Source organism: Loxodonta africana, chromosome X (genome assembly GCF_030014295.1).
Source record: "Loxodonta africana isolate mLoxAfr1 chromosome X, mLoxAfr1.hap2, whole genome shotgun sequence".
In the NCBI taxonomy this organism is placed as follows: domain Eukaryota; kingdom Metazoa; phylum Chordata; class Mammalia; order Proboscidea; family Elephantidae; genus Loxodonta; species Loxodonta africana.
The window spans coordinates 90,675,471-90,699,198 of NC_087369.1; the positions used below are offsets into that span (position 1 = coordinate 90,675,471).

Here is a 23,728-nt window from a genome sequence, read left to right on the forward strand (position 1 = left end):
ACATAGATTAGTAAGGATAGCTAGATATGGTCCTTTCCAATGGGGTTCTAATGAGTCTTTCAGTTGATGCTTCCTCTAATAAATGTATTATCCTGAGGAAATGGATAGGCTTGAGGGTTCTAATTTTCATTCATCAAAGGCCTCCTGTACCTGTGAAAGATATTCCTTAGAGTATTGGATCAATGATTGGTAATATTTTAGTAATTCAGGCTGTACAATACTAGGGTGTGTATAAGCACCATAAGGGAGGATCACAGGTCTTCTTATGAGTATTTCATAAGGGGTAAACTTATGAGATTCAAATGGTGTGATTCTCAGATTAAAAGGCTTCTTACATTAAAAAGGGGAAAAAATTAAAAATGGTTTCCTATGTCTAAAAATGATGTGAATTCCCCAGTTAAAACCATTGGGTTTGATAATGTTAGATTAAAGGAAAAAAAAGTTGCAGCTAACTTAGCAATTGACATAATGAAATTATGATATAATATGTGCTTGTTGTATACAGGCAAACATTACTGACACATACATTTGAACTCAAAGAAAATTTGGTACCTCTGCTGATTTGACAATATATTTCATGTGGTTCATAACATATTAAATAAACCTATTTTAGCACCTTTCTCTTTATAAAACAGAATCAAGTCTTTTGTGGCTTTCAATGAAGTTTCAAAGTTGTCAGGAGTTTATCATAGGTCGCTGAAAAAAATACTTGAGTTATTTAACCAAAGATCTTAAAGGTAAATACCTCAGGTTTTTACAAAGACATGTGGCTTGGTTTTTGACTCAGGAATTTATTCTGTCAAACCCTTGCCTTTGAGACAGATTGCACAAAGGATAAAATTAACTCTTCAACCAAAAGAAAATTTTGTTTTCTTAACAGCAAGAAACCCAATTGTTTGCTTTGTATGCTATTTGACATTAAAGCTCTTAAAAATTCTCATAAATTAACCCATTAAACTTTTAGCCACAGTAAATGAGAACTTTGACCATATCAAATAAATTTACTTTTAATAAACCTTTTAAATTTTTGTCCTTGTTATATATCCCTTAGAATACAGCCCTTTAAGTGTCAAAAATGAACACATTCATTCCTAGACCCAAATATATATCTATATCCATATCCATATCCATAGCCACCCTTATCATTCTGTCTGTCTATCTGTCTATCATCTATCTATATCCTTTCTCTGTGGCAATAAAAGGTAAGATCCTATAAACTTCAATTATTCCTTAATTCAATTTAATATTAGTATCAGGCTGAGTTCAGTAGGGAAGCAAAATCAGTGAAGTGTGTATATATAAATATATATAGAGAGAGATTTATATCAAGAAAATGACACACGTGGTTGTAGAGGCAGGGAAGTTCCAAGTCTGTAGGTCAGGATGGAGGCTTCTCCTGACTCATATAGCTGCAGGGGCTGTTGAACACAAGATCAGCAGATTAGGCAGCAGCCCTCTGGCTCAGACTTTAGAGGCTGATGAATCCCAAGATTGTCAGGTAAGCTGCTAGCTCAAGTCCCAAGAACTGGAGGTCAAATGAGGAGCCAGCTGTGGTATCCAAAGCGAGCAAAAGCCAGTGAGCTTTTCCAGAAAGTCCACATATATTGGATGGAGGACATACCCCCAAGGAAACTTAATTTCACCTGATTGGCTTTCATAGCAGATCTCATCATTGAGGTGATTGCATTATATCAGATCTCACTGTGGAAGTGATAACATCATTCCATAGCCACCAAACTACATCATAACCAAACCACTGAGAATCACGGCCCAGCCAAGTTGACACACAACCTTAACCACTACAGTAAGTTACCTAAAAATCTTGGAAATTATTTAAGCCTATATGCTAACCAAAAGGTCAGCAGTTCGAATCCACCAACTGCTCCTTGGAAACCCCAATGGGTAAGTTCTACTCTGTCCTACAGGGTCACTATAAGTAGGAATTGACTCAATGGCAATAGGTTTTCTCATATACTCTCATATGCTACAAAACATAATTACTGTTGAAGTAAAGTTTGTTTAAATAGTCTGTATTTTCAATCAAATCCTTAAACCATTTCTTCTATTTTCTCAATCTAACCTTAGGTTTGTGAAAGTTTTTTTTTTTATGTTGGTGATTCACCCAATTTCTGGTATCTGTATTAAGACAGAAACCCTGGTGGCATAGTGGTTAAGTGCTATGGCTGCTAACCAAAAGGTCAGCAGTTAGAATCCGCCGGGCACTCCTTGGAAACTCTATGGGGCAGTTCTACTCTGACCTATAGGGTCGCTATGAGTTGGAATTGACTCGACGGCAACGGGTTTGGTTTTGGTTTGTTGGTATTAAGGCAGTATTTTTCTCATTTTTGACCTCATCAAAGTTCACGTGGGGTAGTTCTACTCTGTCTTAGAGGGTTGCTGAGTAGGAATCAACTCAATGGCAAAGGGTTTAAGGTCCACCTTTTTATCTTATTTTCTTTTGTCTTAAAGTTTTCACGTGGTTGGGAGGGGTCTTTTCAAAACCTTCTGTGGAGAAGTGTGGGTCTCAGAGGCTCATTATCAAGAAAGAATTGATTAATCTTGATTCATTTACATATATTTAAGTTGGCCTAGGTATTTTGAAGGACAAAAGATAACTAAATTCTTTTTCTCCTAATTTTTTTTTTATTAGTCTCTTAGTAAGCAGTTTAGGTTTCTTTCTTCTCTTCTGGAATTAATAAAAGTTGTTGCCTTTCACTAAATAAAGCACGTTTCATATAATGTCTAGCTTAAGTTATTCAGAAAGATTTTGCTTTTAAGGTTGACAAAAACATAAAACGCTTTGTCAGAACAAATTTATTTTCATTAATTCCTGGGTATATTAGGACTATTTAATTTGTATAACCTGAACCTAACCTGTTGCTATCGAGTCGATTCCTACTCATAGAGACCCTATAGGACAGAGTAGAACTTCCCCGTTAGGGTTTCTAAGGAGCGCCTGGTGGATTCAAACTATCAGCTTTTTGGTTAGCAGCCATAGCTTTTAACCACTACGCCACCAGGGTTTCCATTTAACTTATATAAGTGCTTATTTATCATTAAACTGAACAGAGTAACTTCTTTGAAGGAATATTATAATCCAATTTAATAATACCATCTGGAGGGAGGAAATCATTACATTTTCATAACCCTATCTTCTGCACGTTTTAATTTGTCTTTTCTTAAGGCCTTGTTGTACCAAACAAAATTTTAAAAATCCATCCTTTTTTCAGTGCACTTTTAAAACAGACCAATTAGTATCAAATCTTTCTCAGTGTAGCTACTGAAAGCCCAACTCACTGGTGCACACTGGCCGAATTCCTCATAGCAATGATTGTCTTTGTCTTTGTCTTGGCTAAATAAAAATCTCTTTTAATTAAATTTAAGTCTGGGATATTTCCCCCCATTACATAAGACAGGTGCAAGAAGCAGTTTTTCTTGGAAGAGAAAAAAAGCTAAGACTTAAAAGGCTGTCTCATGAGAAAAAAAAAAAAGAAAAACCCAGCAACTGCCAGTCACAGCTTCCTGAGACAAGACAGAAACTCATACACAAAATGAGGCAGAAAAACCACATAAATTCACTGATATGTGAAGGCAGCTCAAAACCCAGGTTTATCCTCAACACCACACAAGACAAACATATGGGGTACCCAGTTTCTTAAAATGTGTACAGCAAATCTTGGATGAGATTGATTCAACTCAACAGAAAAGCAGGCCCTAAATAAACTTATTAACTTGCCAGAGTCTCAGATGGAGGGATTTTATTCAGACTCTGACTAAAACTGAGCATTAAACAAAAGTTCTCACACACACAAAAAAAAAGACAATGGAAATGGGAATCCATTTTCCCAAAGTAATCACTGAAATTCTGAATTTCTGAATTACTTCAAGTATATTCCCTTTATGTTTTTGAACATGGGCCTAAACCAGTGTCCTGGTAGGAGGAAAACCCAGGCTGTTTTTTCAAGGATCTCTTAGGTTAACACTTTGGTTTCCCAGAGTCTAATGAAATTCCTAGCAAAGTGTTTGGTCAGTATTTTGTTTCACAGGGTTTTGTTTCACTCATTGCATGAGTGTTTTCTTTAAAAAAAAAAAACAACTTTTTTTAACATTTTATTGTGATTTGGGTGAAAGTTTACAGAGCGAATTAGTTTCCCATTCAACAATTTATATATATGTTTTGTTTTGTGACACTAGTTGCAATCCTCTCAATGTGACAGCACTCTACCCACTTCCTCCCTGGGTTTCTCGTTTCCATTTGCCCATCTTTTCAGCCCCTTCCTGCCCTCTGTACTTTGTTTCTGGGAGAATGTGCCCTTCTGATCTCGTGTAGTTGATTGTTCTGAGAAGCACATTCCTCATGGGTGTTATTGTTGACTTTATTGGTCTGTCTACTGTTTGGCTGAAAAGTGATCTCTGGGAGCAGAGTAGGTTTCAGGTTTGAAGGGTGTCTAAGGCCCATAGTCTCGGGTTCCATCAGTCTCTATCAGACCAGTAAATCAGGTCTTTTAATGAACTTGAATTTTGTTCTACATTTTCCTCCCACTGACCAGAACCTTTTATTGTGGTCCCAATCAGAGCAGTCAGTAGTGGTAGCCAGGCACCATCTAGTTCTTGTCTCAGGCTAGTGAAGGCTGTGGTTCACATGGTCCGTTAGTCCTTTGGACTAATTGTTTCCTTGTGTTTTTTATTTCTTCACTCTTCTTTGTTCCAGATGAGAAGAGACCAAGAGTTGTATCTTAGATGGCTGTTCTCAAGTTTTTAAGACCCCAATTATTACTCAACAAAGTAGGATGTAGGACATTGTCTTTATCGATCACGTTATACTAACTGACCTAGATGTCCCCCAAGACTATGGTCCTAAGCCCTCCAGCCCAGTAACTCAGTCCCTGAAGGATTTTGATTACGGATAAGAAGTTTTCATAACTTTGCCCCCTGTGTGCTCTACTATATACATGGATATATTTGCAGCACATAAAAATACTTATGTAGAAATATCTTCTGTCAAACCTATATATGCTTGTGGGTGTACTCCCATACACCAACCCACACCTGTTCAGCTTACATATCTACCTATGTATCCACTCATAAATTATTGTTCGTTATTGCTGTTATTGCAGGATTTTGTATATAATAGTATTTACTGTTCTTGCCTTTTACTCTTGCCTACCTCCCAGTGCCTTCCTTTTCATTGGTCATGTTGTGCTGACCTCACCTTTACTGTGTATTCCCTTTCCCTTCACCCAAATGATAATTACCATCCCTGGTAACTATCAAAGAATGTTTCTTTCTGGGTGTAAACATTTTCTTGACTTTTTATAATAGTGTTCTCATAAAAAAAAATTTCCTTCTGTTATTGACTTATTTCAATCAGCATAATGTCCTCCAGGTTCATCCATGTTGTGAAATGTTTTGAGAATTTGTAATTATTCTTTAACATTGCATATTATTCCATTGTGTGTATATACCAGTTTGTTTATCCATTCACCCATCGATGGGCACTTAGATTGTTTCCATCTTTTTTGCTATTGTGAATAATGGACACGGGTGTGCATACATCTATTCATGTCATGGCTCTTATTTCTCTAGGATACATACCTAGTGGTGGAATTGTTGCATGGTATGATATCTCTATTTCTAACATTTAAGAACTCTCCATACCCTTTTTCACAGTGGTCATACCATTTTACAATCCCACAAGCAGTGTATGAGGGTTCCAATTTCCCCACACCCTCATCAGCATTTGTTTTTTGTTTTTGTCTTTTTTTATAATTTCCATTATTGCCGGGGTGAGGTGTTATTTTGCTGCTGTTTTGATTTGTACCTCTCTGAATAAGGATCATGGGCATCTCTTCATGTATTTGCCGGCCACTTAAATGTCTTCTTTGGTGAAGTGTCTGTTCATGTCCTTGGTCCATTTTTTAATTGTATTGTTTTTCTTTTTGTTGTTGAGGTGTTGAAGTTTTCTGTAAATTTTAGCAATTAGACCCTTGTCAGATACATCATTGACAAGTTTTTTTTTTTTTTTCCTGATCTGTAGGTTCTGTTTTTACTCTTTTGGAAAAGTCTTTTGATGCACATAAGTATTTAATTTTTAGGCTGTCCCAGTACTCGAGTTTACTTCTGCTGCTTGTGCATTTTTGGTTATGTTTGATAGTCTATTGATACCATAAATTAGAGGACCTAGTTTTGCCCCTATTTTTCCTTCCATGATCTTTACAGTTTTAGGTTTTATATTTGGGTCTTTGATTCATCTTGAGTTAGTTTTGCGTATGGTGTGAGGTATGGATCCTGCTTCATTTTTCAGCAAATGGATATTCAGTGTTACCAGCACCATTTCATAAAGAGACTCTCTTTTCTCCATTCAGTGGATTTCAGTACTTTGTCAAGGATCACCTGTCCATAGGTGGATGGATTTACTTCTGGGTTCTCAATTCTGTTCCATTGGTCTATGTATCTGTCATTGTAAGAGTACAAGGCTGTTTTGACTACCACGGCTGTATAGTAGGTTCTGAGATCGGGAAGTGTGAGGCCTCACTTTGTTCTACGTCAGTAGTGCTTTATGTATCCGGGTTCTTTTTCTTTCCATATAAAGTTGGTGGTTAGTTTTTCCATCTCTTTAAAGAACGTTGATGGAATCTGGATCAGGATTGCATTATATATTTATAGGTTGCTTAGGGTAGGGTCGTGGATTTAATTGTGTCCCTCCCCAAAATATCTGTCAACTTGGCTAGGTCATGATTCCTAGTACTGTATGATTTTCTACCATTTTGTCATCTGATGTGATTTCCCTATGTGTTGTAAATCTTATCATTATGATGTAATTAAATGGATTAGTGGCAGTTATATTGATGAGATCTATAAGGTTAGATAGTGTCTTAAGCCAATCCTTTTTGAGATATAAAAGAGAAAGCAAGCAGAGAGACATGGGGACCTCACGCCACCAAGAAAGCAGTGCTGGGAGTGGAGCAAGTCCTTTGGACCTGAGGTTCCTGCACTGAGATGCTCCCAGACCAAGGAAAGATTCACGAGAAGGACTTTCCTCCAGGGCTGACAGACAGAGAAAGCCTTCCCTTGGAGCCGACACCCTGAATTTGGACTTCTAGCCTACTGGGCTGTGACAAAATAAATTTATCTTTGTTAAAGCGATTCACTTGTGGTATTTCTGTTGTAACAGCACTAGATGACTAAGATGGGTAGTATTGACATTTTCACAATGTTAAGTCGTCTTATTCATAAGCATGTTATGTCCTTCCTTTTATGTGGTTCCCTTTTGGTTTCCCCCCATGGGCCTGTCAGTTTGTCATACCGTGGGGGCTTGCATGTTGCTGTGATGCTGGAAGCTATGCCAACAGTATGCAAATACAAGGAGGGTCACCCATGATGAACAGGTTTCAGCTGAGCTTCCAGACTAAGACAAACTAGGAAAAAGGACCTGGCTGGCTACTCCCGAGAAAAATTAGCCAGTGAAAACCTTATGAACAGCAGCAGAAAATTGTCCAATGTAGTACTAGAAGATGAGCCCCTCAGGTTGGAAGGCACTCAAAAGATGACTGGGGAAGAGCTGCATCCTCAAAGCAGAGTTGACTTTAATGACATGGATAGAGTCAAGCTTTTGGGACTTTCATTTGCTGATGTGGCATGACTAAAATTGAGAAGAAACAGCTGCAAACATCCATTAATAATCAGAATCTGGAATGTACGAACTATGAATCTAGGAAAATTGGAAAAGGTCAAAAACAAAATGGAATGTATAAACATTGATATCCTAGGCATTGGTGAACTGAAATGGACTGGTAATTGGCCATTTTGAATTGTATTGCATGCTCTACTATGCTGGGAATGACAAAATGAAGAGGAATGATGTTGCTTTCACCATCAAAAAGAACATTTTAAGATCTGTCCTGAAGTACAAGCCTGTCAGTGATAGGATTAATATCTATACTTCTACAAGGAAGATCAGTGAAAATGACTATTATTCAAATTTATGCACCAACCACTAAGGCTAAAGATGAAGAAATTGAATATTTTCACCAACTTCTGCAGTCTGAAATTGATCAAACATACAATCAGGATTCATAGACACTAGTGATTGAAATGTGAAAGTTGGAAGTAAAGAGGAAGGATTGTTAGTTGGAAAATATGGCTTTAGTGATAGAAATGAGGCTGGAGATTGCATGACAGAATTCTGCAAGAAGAATGACTTCTTCATCGCAAATACCTTTTTTCAACAACATAAAAGATGACTATACACATGGACCTCGCCAGATGGAATACACAGGAATCAAATCAACACCATATGTGGAAAGAGATGATGGAAAAGCTCAATATCACCAGTCAGAATATGGCCAGGGGCTGAATGTGGAACAGACCATCAATTGCTCATATGCAAGTTCAAGCTGAACCTGAAGTAAATTAGAGCAAGTCAATGACACACAAGTGACCTTGAGTTTATCCGACCTGAATTTAGATACTATCACAAGAATAGATTTTATTCATTGAACACTAATGACTGAAGCCCAGACGAATTGTGGAATGCCATCAAGTATATCGTACCTGAAGAAAGCAAGAGATTATTAAAAAGAAAGGAAAGAAAGAAAAGACCAAAATGGATATCAGAAGAGACTCTAAAACTTGGTCTTGAACACAGAGTAGCTAAAGAGAAAGGAAGAAATGATGAAGTCAAAGAGCTGAAAGGAAGATATCAAAGGGCAGTTCAAGAAGACAAAGTATTATAATAACATGTCCAAAGAACTGGAGTTAGAAAACCAAAAAGGAAGAACATGCTCAGCATTTCTCAAGCTGAAAGAACTGAAGAAAATATTCAAGTCTCCATCTGCAATACTGAAAGATTCTACAGGCAAAATACTGAAAGATGCAGGAAGCATCCAAAGATGGAAGTAATACATAGAGTCACTGTACCAAAATAACTGGTGGGCATTCAGTCATTTCAGGAGTCATCATATGATCAAGAACCCATGGTACTCAAGGAAGAAGTCCAAGCTGCGCTGAAGGCAATGGTGAAAAACAAATCTCCAGGAATTGACGGAATACCAATTCTGATGTTTCAACAAAAGGATGCAGCACTGGAAGTGTTCACTCGTCTATGCCAAGAAATTTGGAAGACAGCTACCTGGCCAACTGACTGGAAGAGATCCATATTTATGCCTACTACAAAGAAAGGTGATCCAATTGAACGCATAAATTATCAAACAATATCATTAATATCACATGCAAGTAAAATTTTGCTGAAAATTTTTCAAAAGTGGTTGCAGCAGTACATCTATAGGGAACTGCCAGGAATTCAAATTGGATTCAGGAGAGGGCTTAGAGCAAGGGATAGCATTGCTGATATCAGATGAATCTTGGCTGAAAGCAGACTATACCAGAAAGATGTTTACCTGTGTTGCAAAGGCATTCGGCTGTGTGGATCATAACAAATTATGGATAACACTGAGAAGAATGGGAATTCCAGAACACTTAATTATGCTTATGAGGAACCTGTACATAGATCAAGAGGCAGTTGTTCAAACAAAACAAGAGGATAGTTTGTGGTTTAAAGTCAGGAAAGGTATGTGTCAGAGTTGTACCCTTTCCCCATATTTTTTCAATCTGTATGCTGAGCAAATAATCTGAGAAGCTGGACTATATGAAGAAGAATGGAGCATCAGATTTGGAGGAAGACTTACTAAAACCTGTGTTCTGCAGATGACAAAACCTTCCTTGTTGAAAGTGAAGAGGACTTGAAGCACTTACTAATGAAGATCAAAGACCACAGCCTTCGGTATGGATTACATCTCAACATAAATAAAACAAAAATCCTCACAACTGGACAAATAAGCAACATCATGAAAAATGCAGAAAAGGTGAAAGTTTTTAAGGATTTCATTTTACTTGGATCCACAATCAATACCCACGGAAGCAGTAGTCAAGAAATCAAAGGATGCATTGCATTGGGCAAATATGCTGCAAAAGATCTCTTTAAAGTATTAAAAAGCAAAGATGTCACTTTGAGGACTAAGGTGCGCCTGATTGAAGCCATGGTGTTTTCAATAGCCTCATTAGCATGCAAAAACTGGACAATGAATAAAGGAAGATCAAAGAATTGACACCTTTGAGTTGTGGTGTTGGTCAACAATATTGAATATACATACCATGGACTGCCAAAAGAATGAACAAATCTGTCTTGGAGGAAGTTCAGCCAGAATGTTCCTTAAAAATGAGGATAATGAGACTTTTTCTCGCACACTTTGGACATGTTATCAGGAAGGAACAATCCCTGGAGGAGGACATCATGCTTGATAAAGTGGAGGGCCAGCTAAAAAGAGGAAGACTCTCAATGGGATGGATTAACACAGTGGCTGCAACAATGGGCTCAAGCATAACAATAATCATGAGGATGATGCAGGACTGGGCAGTGTTTCTTTCTGTTGTACATAGGGTTACTATCAGTCAGAGCTGACTAGAAGGCACCTAAAAATAACAAAAACTTTTGGTTTCTTTTTTTTTTCATTATTTTTATTGTGCTTTAAGTGAAAGTTTGCAAATCAAGTCAGTCTCTCATACAAAAATTTATACACGCCTTGCTATATACTCCTAATTGGTCTCCCCCTAATAAGACAGCACACTCCTTCCCTCGACTCTATTTTTGTGTCCATTCGGCCAGCTTCTGACCCCCTCTGCTCTCTCATCTCCCTTCCAGTCAAGAGATGCCGACATAGTCTCATGTGTCTGCTTGATCCAAGAAGCCCTCTTCTCACCAGTATCATTTTCTATCCCATAGTCCAGTCCAATCTGTCTGAAGAGTTGGCTTTGGGAACGGCTACTGCTTTGGGTTAAAAGAAGGTCTGGGGACCTTAACCTCCAGGGTCCATCTAGTCTCAATTAGACCATTAAGTCTGGTTTCTCTACTAGAATTTGGGGTCTGCATCCACTTCTCTCCTGCTCCTGTCAGGGTAGTCATTGGTTGTAGCCAGACACGATCTAGCTCTTCTGGTCTCGGGCTGATGCAGTCTCTGGTTTATGTGGTCCTTTCTGTCTCTTGGACTCATAATTACCTTGTGTCTTTGGTGTTCTTCATTCTCCTTTGCTCCAGGTGGGTTGAGACCAATTGACGCATCTTAGATGGCTGCTTGCTAGCGTTTAAGACCCCAGAAGCCACTCTCCAAAGTGGGATGCAGAATGTTTCCTTAATAGATTTTATTATGCCAATTCACTTAGGTGTCCCCTGAAACCACGGTCCCCAAATCCCCACCCCTGCTATGCTGGCCTTTAAAGCATTCAGTTTATTCAGGAAACTTCTTCGTTTTTGGTTTAATCCAGTTGTGCTGACCTCGCCTGCATTGTGCGTTGACCTTCCCTTCACCCAAAATAATTCCTGTGCAATATCTAAACAGTGAAAACCCCTCTCTCTCCCTCCCCACTCTCATAACCATCAAAGAATATTTTCTTCTCTGTTTAAACTATTTCTCCAGTTATAATAATAGTGGTCTTATACAATATTTGTCCTTTTGCAACTAATTTCATTCAGAACAATGCCTTCCAGATTCCTCTACATTGTGAAATGTTTCATGGATTCATCATTGTTCTGTATCAATGCGTAGTATTCCATTGTGTGAATATACCACAATTTATCCATTCAGTGGTTGATGGGCACATTGGTTGCTTCCATCTTTTTGCTATTGTAAACAGTGCTGCAGTGAACATGGATGTGCATATATCTGTTCGTGTAAAGGCTCTTAATTCTCTAGGATATATTCCAAGGAGTGGGATTGCTGAATCCTATGGTAATTTTATTCCTAGTTTTTTTAAGGAAGCTCCAAATTGATTTCCAAAGTGGTAGTACCATTTTACATTCCCATCAGCAGTGTATAAGTGTTCCAGTCTCTCCACAACCTCTCCAACATTTATTATTTTGTGTATTTTGGATTAGTGCCAGCTTTGTGGGAGTGAGGTGGAATCTCATTGTAGTTTTGATTTGCATTTTTCTAATGGCTAATAATTGTGAGCATTTCCTCATGCATCTGTTAGCTACCTGAATGTCATCTTTAGTGAAGTGTCTGTTCATATCCTTGGGCCATTTTTTAATTGGGATATTCGTCTTTTTGTAGTTGAGTTTTTGCAGTATCATGTAGATTTTAGAAATCAGATGCTGATCAGAAATGTCATAGGTAAAAACTCTTCCCTGGTCTGTAGGTAATCGTTTTACTCTTTTGGTGAAGTCTTTGGATGAGCACAGGTGTTTGATTTTTAGGAGCTTCCAGTTATCTAGTTTCTCTTCTGCATTGTTAGTAATGTTTTGTATACTGTTTATGCCATGTATTAGGGCTCCAAGCAATGTCCCTATTTTTTCTTCCATGATCTTTATTGTTTTTGATTTTATATTTAGGTCTTTGATCCATTTTGAGTTAGTTTTTGTGCATAGTGTGAGGTATGGGTCTTGTTTCATCTTTTTTTTTTTTTTTTGCACATGGTTATCCAGTTATGCCAGCACCAGTTGTTACAGAGACTGTCTTTTCCCCATTTAATAGACTTTGGGTCTTTGTCGAATATCAGCTGCTCATAAGTGGATGGGTTTATGTTTGGATTCTCAATCCTGTTCCACTGGTCTATGTATCTGTTATTGTACCATTACCAGCCTGTTTTGACTACTGTGGCGGTATAATAGGTTCTAAAATCAGGTAGAGTGAGGCTTCCCACTTTATTCTTCTTTTTCAGTAGTGCTTTACTTATCTGGGGCCTCTTTCCCTTCACATGAAATTGGCTATTTGTTTCTCCAACTCATTAAAGAATATCGTTCGGATTTGGATTGGAATTGCATTGTATCTATAGACAGTTTTTGGTAGAATAGACATTTTTATAATGTTAAGTCTTTCTATCCATGAGCAAGGTATGTTTTTCCACGTATGTAGGTCTCTTTTGGTTTCTTGCAGAAGCGTACTGTAGTTTTCTTTGTATAAGCCTTTTACATCTCTGGTAAGATTTATTCCTACGTATTTTGTCTTCTTGGGGGCTACTGTAAATGGCATTGATTTTGTGATTTTTTTCCTCGATGTTCTTTTTGTTGGTGTAGAGGAATCCAACTGATTTTTGTATGTTTATCTTGTATCCTGATACTCTGCTGAACTCTTCTATTAGTTTCAGTAATTTTCTTGAGGATTCCTTAGGGTTTTCTGTGTATAAGATCATGTCTTCTGCAAATAGAGATACTTTTACTTCTTCGTTTCTAGCCCAATTGCTCTGGCTAGGACCTCCAGCACAATGTTGAATAAGAGTGGTGAAAAAGGGCATTCTTGTCTGGTTCCTGATCTCAAGGGGAGTGCTTTCAGACTCTCTCCATTTAGGATGCTGTTGGTTGTTGGCTTTGTATAAATGCCCTTTATTATGCTTAGGAATTTCCTTCTATTCCTATTTTGCTGAGAGTTTTTAACATAAATGGGTGTAGGACTTCGTCAAATGCCTTTTCTGCATCAGTTGATAAAATCATGTAGTTCTCATCTTTTGTTTTATTTATATGATGGATTACATTAATTGTTTTTCTAATGTTGAACCATCCCTGCATACCTGATATGAATCCCACTTGGTCATGGTGAATTATTTTTTTGATATGTTGTTGAATTCTATTGGCTAAAATTTTATTGAGGTTTTTTGCATCTAAGTTCATATAGGTTTGTAATTTCCTTTTTTTGTGTGGTATCTTTACCTGCTTTTGATATCAGGGATATGCTGGCTTCATAGAATGAGTTTGGGAGTATTCCATACTCTTCTATTCTCTGAAATACCTTCAGTAGTACTGGTGTTAACTCTTCTCTCAAAGTTTGGTAGAACTCTGCAGTGAAGCCATCTGGGCCAGGGCTTTTTTGTTGTTGTTGTTGTTGGGAGTGTTTTGATTACCTTTCCAATCTCTTCTTTTGTTATGGGTCTGTTTAGTTGTTCTACCTCAGTTTGTGTTACTTTAGGTAGGTAGTGTGTTTCTAGAAATTCACCCATTTCTTCTAGGTTTTCAAATTTGTTAGAGCATAATTTTTTGTAGTAATCTGATATGATTCTTTTAATTTCAGTTGGGTCTGTTGTGATATGGCCCATCTCATTTCTTATTCAGGTTATTTGCTTCCTCTCCTGTTTTTCTTTTGTCACTTTGGCCAATGGTTTATCAATTTTGTTAATTTTTTCAAAGAACCAGCTTTTGGTGTTCACCCAATTGTTTTTCTGTTCTCTATTTCATTTAATTCTGCTCTAGTTTTTATTATTTGCTTTCTTCTGGTGCCTGAGGGTTTCTTTGGTTGCTCTCTTTCTATTTGTTCAAGTTGTAGGGATAATTCTTTGATTTTGACCCTTTCTTCTTTTTGTATGTGTGCATTTTTTCGTATAAATTGACCTCTGAGAACTGCTTTCACTGTGTCCCAAAGGTTCTGATAGGAAGTGTTTTCATTCTCATTTGATTCTATGAATTTCTGTATTCCACCCTTAATGTCTTCTATAATCCAGTCTTTTTTGAGCAGGGTATTGTTCAGTTTCCAAGTGTTCGATTTCTTTTCCCTGCTTTTTCTATTGTTGATTTCTACTTTTATGTCCTAATGGTCAGAGAAGATGCTTTGTAATATTTCGATGTTTTTGATTCTGTTCAGGCTTGCTTTATGGCCTAATATGTGGTCTCTTAGAGAATGTTCCATGTGGGTTGGAAAAGAAAGTATGCTTGGCTGCTGTTGGGTGGAGTGTTCTGTATATGTCTATGAAGTCAAGTTGGTTGATTGTGGCATTTAGATCTTCTGTGTCTTTATTGAGCTTCTTTCTGGATGTCCTGCCCTTCACCAAAAATGGTGTGTTGTAATCTCCTACTATTGTGGAGCTGTCTATCTCACTTTTCAGTGCTGTTAGAGTTTGTTTTATGTATCTTGCAACCCTGTCATTGGGTGCATAAATATTTAATATGGTTATATCCTCCTGGTATATTGTCCCTTTAGTCATTATATAGTGTCCCTCCTTGTCTTTTGTGGTGGCTTTAACTTTAAAGTCTATTTTGTCAGAAATTAATACTGCCACTCCTACTCTTTTTTGATTGTTGTTTGCTAGATGCACTTTTTTTCCCATCCTTTGAGTTTTAGTTTGTTTGTGTCTCTAAGGTGTGTCTCTAAGTCTAAGGTGTGTCTCTTGTAGGCAGCATGTAGACGGTTCACATTTTTTTAAATCCATTCTGCCACTCTGTCTATTGGTGCATTTAGTCCATTTACATTCAGCATAATTATAGGTAGGTATTAGTTTTATTAGTTTAGTGCTTATTAGTTTAGTGCTATCAGTTTGATGTCTTTTTTTGTGTGTTGTTGACAGTTTCTTTTTCCCCCTTAATTTTTTGAGCTGAGTAGTTTATCTTTATGTATTGTCTTTTCCTTTTATTCATTGTTCTTGATTTTGTATCTGCTGAGTCTCTATTTTTTTTCTTGAATTTTATTTTGATGAGTAGGATAGTTAGTCTCCTTTGTGGTTGCCTTAATATTTACCCCTATTTTTCTAAGTTTATACCTAACTTTTATTTCTTTATATCACCTTGTCTTCCTCTCCACATGAAAGATCTATGACTACATTTCTTAGTCCCTCTTCATTGTTTTAATGTTGTCTTCTTTTACGTAATAACATGGCTGTTTTCCTGTTCTGAGTGTATATTTGTTTTAATTTTTATTGTGGTTTAAGTGAAAATTTACAAATCAAGTCAGTGTCTCACACAAAAACTTATATACACCTTGCTAAAAAAAAAAAAAAAACCTTGCTACATACTCCCAATTTCTCTCCCCCTAACAAAAGAGCCCATTCCCTCCCTTCCCTCTCTCTTTTCGTGTCCATTTCACCAGCGTCTAACCCCGTCTACCCTCTCATCTCCCCTCCAGGCAGGAGATGCCAACATAGTCTCAAGTGTCCACTTGATCCAAGAAGCTCACTCCTCACCACCATCCCTCTCCAACCCATTGTCCAGTCCAATCCCTGTCTGAAGAATTGACTTTGGAAATGGTTCCTGTCCTGGGCCAACAGAAAATCTGAGGGCCATGACCATTTCTCTCATGGCTAATGATTGTGAGCATTTCCTCATGTATCTGTTAGGTACCTGAATGTCTTCTTTAGTGAAGTGTCTGCTTATATCTTTTGCCCATTTTTTAATTGGGTTATTTGCCTTTTTGTGGTTGAGTTTTTGCAGTATCATGTAGATTTTAGGGATCAGGTGCTGATTGGAAATGTCATAGCTAAAAACTTTTTCCCAGTCTGTATGTAATCTTTTCACTCCTTTGGTGAAGACTTTGGATAAGCATAGGTGTTTGATTTTCTGGAGCTCCTAGCTTTTTTTATCTTGATTTATTTTTGTGATTTCCCTGTCTGGGTTGACCTCTGATTGCTCCGTCCAGTGTTCTAGACTTGGGTTGATACCTGATATTATTGATCTTCTAACCAAAGTACTCCCTTTAGTATTTCCTGCAGTTTTGGTTTGGTTTTTCCAAATTCCCTAAACTATTGTTTATCTAGAAATGTCCTAATTTCACCTGCATATTTGAGAGACAGTGTTGCTGGATATGTGATTCTTGGCTGGAAATTTTTTTCCTTCACTGCTCTTTATAAGTCATCCCATTGTGTTCTTGCCTGCATGGTTTCTGCTGAATAATCTGAGCTTATTCTTATTGACTCTCCTTTGTAGGTGACTTTTAATTTATCCCTAGCTTCTCTTAAAATTCTCTGTTTATCTTTGGCTTTGGCAAGTTTGATTATAGTATGTCTTTGTGACTTTCTTTTAAAATTTACCTTGTGTGGAGTTCGAAGAGCATCTTGGATTGATATCTTCTCATCTTTCACAATATCAGGGAAGTTTTCTGCCAATGTATCTTCAACAATTCTTTCTGTTTTTCTCTGCTGTCCCTTCCTGTTCTGGTACTCCAATCACTTGTAGGTTTTTTCTCTTGATAGAGTCCCACATGATTCTTAAGCTTCCTTCATGTTTTTTAAATTCTTTTATCTGGTTTTTCTTCAGATATATCGGTGCCAAGTGCTTATCTTCGGTATCACTAATTCTGCCTTCCACTTGCTCGATTCTACTCCCCTGACTTTCTATTGAGTTGTATAATTCTGTAATTTTATTGTTAATCTTATGAATTTCTGATTATTGTCTATGGATTCTTGCAGCTTATTAAATATTTCATTATATTCTTGAATAACCTTTTTAATCTCTTCAACTACTTTATCTGTGTGTCCTTGGCTCATTCTGTGTATTGCCTGATCTCCTTCCTAATCTCATTCCTGATGTCTTGAAGACTTCTGTATATATAATCTTTTGTATTTTGCATCTGGTAACTCCAGGAATGCACTTTCATCCAGAAGGTCCACTGATTGTTTTGAGAGCTTGTTGAGGTGATCATGATCTGTTTCTTTATGTGACTTGATATTGACTGTTGTCTCAGAGCCATCTCTACGTTATTGCATTAGTTTCTTTTATGTTTGCTTACTGTATCCTAGCTTATTGCTTTGTTTTGTTCTGATGTGCCCAAATGGGTTGCTTGAGTGAGCTAGCTTGATTATTTTTGTCTTTGAGACTCTAACATCCTGTCACCAGATGGCTAGAGCTGTTATTAGGTATATCAGTCTAGGAGTCCATTCACTTTTCTTGTATGAATTCAGTTCAGGTATCCAGGTAGCTTATCATGAAATGTGTGGTTCAGGCTCTGTCCCACAGTCTTAGAGGGGCAGGGGTGATTAGTATAGGTACTGGTATCTGGTTGCAGCAGGGGTCACACTCTGAAGAAAGCAGAGTAATGAGAACCATCCCCTGAGTGTCAGTGAGGAAAGCATGTCTCTGTTCTCTAGAGCATACAGGTGGGTAGATTCTGCAGGTGGACCATGGGCACCCGCTGCTTTTGGTTGTAAGGACTGGGAGGTACCAGTAATCCTTGGACCCCTGTCATTGTTGGATGGATGACCTGAGTGGAGCCACCAGTCCTTAGGCCCCTGATGTGGGTAGGTGAGGACCCTGTTTAATAGGCAAAGCGGTGTCAAATATCAAACACCCACCTCTTCACCGCACAGCTGAAATAGTTGCAGTCTGTCAGCAAGGGCCTATTTTCCTGAAACAGGCCCACACATGTCTGTGCAGGGGGGAAAGGTATTCAAAGTCCATGGACTGTTTATGCCTGGACAGGAGCTGCTTTTGTCCTAAGCTCCCCAGGTTAGTGGAGCTGGCAAATTATCTTTTCCCCCAATTGTGAATTCATTCCTACTCCAAGGCTGGGAGGATGGGTCCAGGCACTCAATAGGGCCTATTTCAGGCCCGGGGAAGTCTACAGCCTCTGAAGCCAGCTTGGGGGTGGGGGGAGGGGTGGTAAAATATACACAAGTACTTAGCTTCTGCCAAGAGCGTCATTCTTCTCTGGTTCTGGAGGTGTGATGAGTTGGCTGTGCAGCTGGCTGCCTCTCCCTGAGGAAACTGAGTCCACATGGTACTACCAGCCCCCCACAGCCCCCACAGTAATGGTGCCGAAGGGATCCCGGTGATTCAGGTCTGGTAACTCCTCTCTGCTTTTGAACTGCCTCTCCCTCCCCCTGCTTCTCAGTCCGTTTTCTAACTTTGCGTTTGATGTTCGGGGCTCCTAACTTGTCGTAAATATACTGTTTCACTTGTTTTTTCGGGTCTTTGTTGTAAGAGGAAATGTAGGAAGCGTCTGCCTTTCCCACCATCTTGACCCCAGCTCCAACTTTTGGTTTCTTACAGTAGTGTTTTGTATGTATAAATCATTTAAATCCCTGGTTAGGTTTATTCCTATGTATTTCATCTTTTGAGGGGGCTATTATAAATGGTATTGTTTTTGTGATTTCCTTTTCGAAGTTCTCTTTGTTAGTGTAGAGGAGTCTTACTGATTTTTGTATGTTGATCTTGTACCCTGCGACTTTACTGACTTCTTCTATTAGTTCCAGTAGATTTCTTGTAGAATCTCTGGGATATTCTCTGTATAGGATCATGTCATCTGCAAATAGGGATAATTTTACTTTTTCCTTACTAATTTGGATGCCTTTTATTTCCATTTATTGCCTTATATTGCTCTAGATAGGCCTTCCAGTACATTGTTCAATGAGTGGTGATAAATGACATCTTAGTCTGGTTCCCATCCTCAAGGGGAATACTTTCAGTGTCTCTCCTTTGAGAATAATGTTGGCTGCTGTTTTTGTGTATATTCTGTTAATTATGTACCTGTTTTGCTGAGGATTTTTTTCTGGAATGGGAGTTGGATTTTATCAAATGACTTTTCTGCAATTGACATTATCCTTTGTATTTTTTATGTGGTTGATTATGTTGATTGATTTTCTAATGTTAAACCATCCTTGTATATCTGGTATGAATCCCACTTGGTCATGATGTATTGTTTTTTTGTGATATGGTATTGGATTTTATTGGTTAGGATTTTTTTTTTAATTTTGTGCCTATATTCATGAGGAATGTTGGTCTACAATTTTCTTTTTTAGAGGTATCTTTGCCAGGCTTTGGTATCAGGGTTATTCTTGCTTCACAGAATGAATTTGGGAGTATTCCTTCCTCTTCTATGTTCTGGAGTAGTTTGAGTAGAATTGGTGTCAACTCTTTGAGTGTTTTGTAGATTTCTCCAGTGTAACCACCTTGGCCAGGCCATTTTTGTTCAGTATGTGTGTATGCATGTGTGTTTATGACCTCTTTAATTTCTTCTTTTATTATGGATCTGTTCGAATTTTCTACCTCAGTTTGTGTTAGTTTAATTAGGTAGGTAGTGTATTTCTAGAAATTTGTCCATTTCTTCTGGGTTTTAAAGTTTATTGGTGTACAGTTCTTCACAGTATTTTGTTATTATCCTTTTTATTTCAGTTTTTTCTGTTGTAACATCACCCATCTCATTTCTTAATTGTGTTATTTGCATCTTCTCTTTCTTTGCCTTTGTCAGTTTGACCAGTTGTTTGTCGATTTTATTAATCTTTTCAAAGAAACAAATTCTAGTCTTGTGGATCCTTTTGTTTTTTCCTGTGCTTTATTTCATTTGTTTCTTCTCTAATATTTATTATTTGCTTTAGTCTAGTGACTGTGGACTTTTATGCTTCTCTTTTCCTATTTGTTGGAGTTGTAGGACTAAGGCATTGATTTTGGCTCTTTCTTCCTTTTTGATGTGTGTGTTTTTTGCCATAAATTGACCTTTGAGCACTGCTTTTGCTGTGTCCCAGAGGTTTTGGTACATTGTGTTTTCATTTTTGTTTCATTCCAGGGATTTTTTTTCTTTCTTTTCTATTGCCTAGTGATTTTTTAAGGAAGGTGTTATTCAGTTTCAATATATTTGATTTTTTCCCTTGTTCACCTTGTTATTGATTTCTAATTTTACAGTGTTGTAATCTGAGAAAATGCTTTGTATGATTTTGATTTTTTTTTAATTTATTAAGGCTTGTTTTGTGGCCTAATTTATATGATCTATTCTGGAGAATGATCCATGCACACTAGAAAGGAATGTGTACCGTGCTGTTGTTCTGTATATGACTATGAGATCAAGTTAGTTGATTGTGTTGTTCAGATCTGTATTTTTGTTGAGTTCCTTTCTAGTTGTTCCGTCCTTCATCAAAAGTAGTGTGTTAATGTCTCCTACTATTATTATGAAGTTGTCTGTTTCTCTTCAATTCTGTTAGTTTGTTTTATGTATTTTGGAGCTCTTTTATTGGGTGCGTAGGTATTTATTATGACTTTGTCCCCTTGTTGTGTTGACTCTTTAATCATTATATAGGCCCTTCCTTGTTGCTTATGCTGGTTTTTGCCAAAAATTCTATTTCATCAGAGATTAATATTGCCACTCCTGTTCTTTTTTGGTTGCTGTTTGCTTGACTTTTTTTCCCATCCTTTGATTTTTAGTTTATGCTTGTCTTTATTTCTAAAGTGTGTCTTTATAAGCAGCATATTGATGAGTCATGTTTTCTTATCCATTCTTGTCTCTTGACTGGTGTATTTAATCCATTTACATTCAGTGCAATTATTGATAGGTATGAATTTACCAATGTCATTCTCCTGTGCTTTTTCTTGTGGTGCTGATGATTTCTTTGTTCTATATACTTTTCTGTGCTGAGTTTTGTTTATGGATTTTATTTTCATTTCCTTTGTTGCTGTTGATTTTGTGTTTACTGAGGCTTTATGATTTTCTTCATTTTTATTTTAGTGAAGAGGTTTATTAGTTTCTTTATGGTTACCCTGAAAAATACTTTTATCATCATAAGTTTGAAACAGTATGTTCTATCTTGATATCACCATGATTTCCTTCTTTCCATATGGAATTTCTATAACTACATCATTTTCCCCCCCTTTTTTGTTTTGAAGTTGTTGCAGTTTACAGATTGACTTCTCTGTTCCTTATTTTCAGTCCTGTTGCTTTATTTTATTTTTGAATATTCTTTATCTGGGTTGATTTCTGGGTGATGATGCCATGTGTCTTAATCTCAGATTGTCGTCCGACATTATTGGCTCTCTGTTTGAAGGACTCCCTGTAGTATTTATTGTATGGTTGATCTGGTTTTTACAAATTCCCTTAACTTCTGTTTATCTGGAAATGTCCTAATTTTGCCATCATATTTAAGGGACAATTTTGATAGATATATAATTCTTGGATGGCAATTTTTTCCTTTCTGGGTTTTATATATGTAATCCCATTGCCTTCTTGCCTGCATGGTTTCTGCCAAGAAATCAGAGCTTAGTCTTATTGGTTTCCCTTTGTATGTAACATTTCATTTTTTTCCTAAGCTACTCTTAGGATTCTTTATTTGTCTTTCATTTTGGAAAGTTAGATTATGATATGTCCTGGTGATTTTCTTTTGGGGTCTACTCTACGGGTTTGTCAAGCTTCTTGGATGGATATCTTTTTGTCTTTCGTGATATTAAGAAAGTATTCTGCAAGCGAATCTTCAAAATTTTTTTTCTTTCTTTTTTTGTCTCTTCCTGTTCAGGAATTCTGATCATAACTCTTAGGAGTTCTTCATTCTTTTTTTCTGATTTTTCCTCTAACAGATTGATACCAAAGAATTTGTCCTCTATTTCACTGATTCTGTCTTCCATTGATTCAATTCTACTCCTTTGTATTTCCAATGCATAATCTATTCCTGAAATTTTAATGTTAAATTAATCTGAATTTCTAGTTGCTGTTCTTGCATGGTTTCTAATTGTCTATTTATTTTGTCATTTTTTTTGTATTGTTTTCCTGTATTTTTCTAGAGTTTTGTCTGTGTTTTCCTTGATCTATTTCTTGATCTCTCAGAAGGCCCTATATATGCCTTTTAAATTCCTTTTCAGGTAGTTCCAGTACCATTTCTTCCTCAGGGAGGTTTCCTGGTTCTTTATTTTGGTTACTTACTGGAGCCATCTTGTCCTGCTTCTTTAGGTAATTTCATATTGTCTGTTGTTTCCTAGGCATTAAGGTGTTATTGTATTTATTTATTGTATGCTTGCTTTTTGTGTTCTGATTTTTTATGTTTTGTTTTGATGTATCCAGGCAGAGAGGGGATGCTACTCTGATCACTAGTCTGGCTGCACCGGAGTGCTTTCCACCTGTCTCCTGGTGGGTGGGTTAGCAGGTGGATGTGTGAGCATAGGTCTCTGCTTGCTGCTCTTGTGGGATGACTGAGGGTGGGGATAGGCTGTCATCTGTAATCAGTCCAGTGGCACAGCAGGGAGCAGTTCAACTTGTTGAGTAGATGGGACAACAGGTGTGGCAGGTGTGGCTGGTTAGTTGGGGTAGTGTGAGTCATGGATCAGCATGCATGAAGCTGCATGCTCATCACCATTTGCCAGGTGGGAGGAGGAGTGGCAAGTGGTGGGCAGTGGAAAGGTGGAGGGACTGATGGGTGGGAGCATGTGTTGCACAGCTGCTGCCTCTTACCAGGCAGGGGGAGGGGGGGAGGGAACCCCAGGCAGGGCACGGGCTGCAGGCAGGCATGTATGCATGCCCCTCACTGGATGGGGGGGATGGTGGGCAGGTGTATGCATGGTCATGGTGCCACTGCCTCTCACTGGGCAGGATGGGGGGGAGATCAGCAGGCGAGAGGGCTGGAACAAGTGACCAGCACCATGCTGGAATGGCCTGCTGTCACTCTTTGGGGTCATTGGGTAGGGAGGGGTGGTGATCAAAGTGGGGGGGGAGGTTGGTGGTCAGGGTTGGTGGGGGGATCATACCTTATTCCCTGGTAGTCAGGACTGCAGGAATGGGGATTTTGTGCTGCTAATCACCAGAAGGGGGGGAAGGGGGAGCATGCTCCTCTGATCACTGGGAGAGGGTGTCTGGGCTCTTCCCATTGGCTTCAGAAAGCAATCAGGACCTTTTTCACTCTGGCTATGTCTGCACAGTTACTTTATGTCCTGTTGGGGATTCTATGAAGTTGCCTTCTGTGCTCCTCACCCAGGATTGCTTCTTTCTTTGTCTCAATATGGTTAAGGAGTGTTGGGCTGGCTGGCAGGGACCCTCTGCACTGTCTCTTCTCATTTGCTGTTTTCAGTTAGTTTCTTCTTCCAGTCAGAGTCCAATCTAGTTCTTTATTCTTTCGTTTTATGTTGAGGGTTCCAGGATTGTCTACTGTATCTGTTTCACTTGGTTTCTCGGGCTGTTGCTGTAGAGGGATGGTGTGGTGTGCCTGACTAAGCCACCATTTGGGACAGAAGTCCTCATGACAGTTTTCTTGCTGCTGGTGGGCAGCCTAGTCCTCTAGCTTATCTCATGTC

At 38.1% G+C, this 23,728-nt stretch overlaps 1 protein-coding gene across 4 annotated transcripts in view; it reads left to right on the forward strand.

The window, feature by feature from the left end:
* Window positions 1-23,728, forward strand: part of GPR174 (G protein-coupled receptor 174) — a 118,793-nt gene that overhangs the window by 72,584 nt on the left and 22,481 nt on the right. The window lies entirely within an intron of this gene.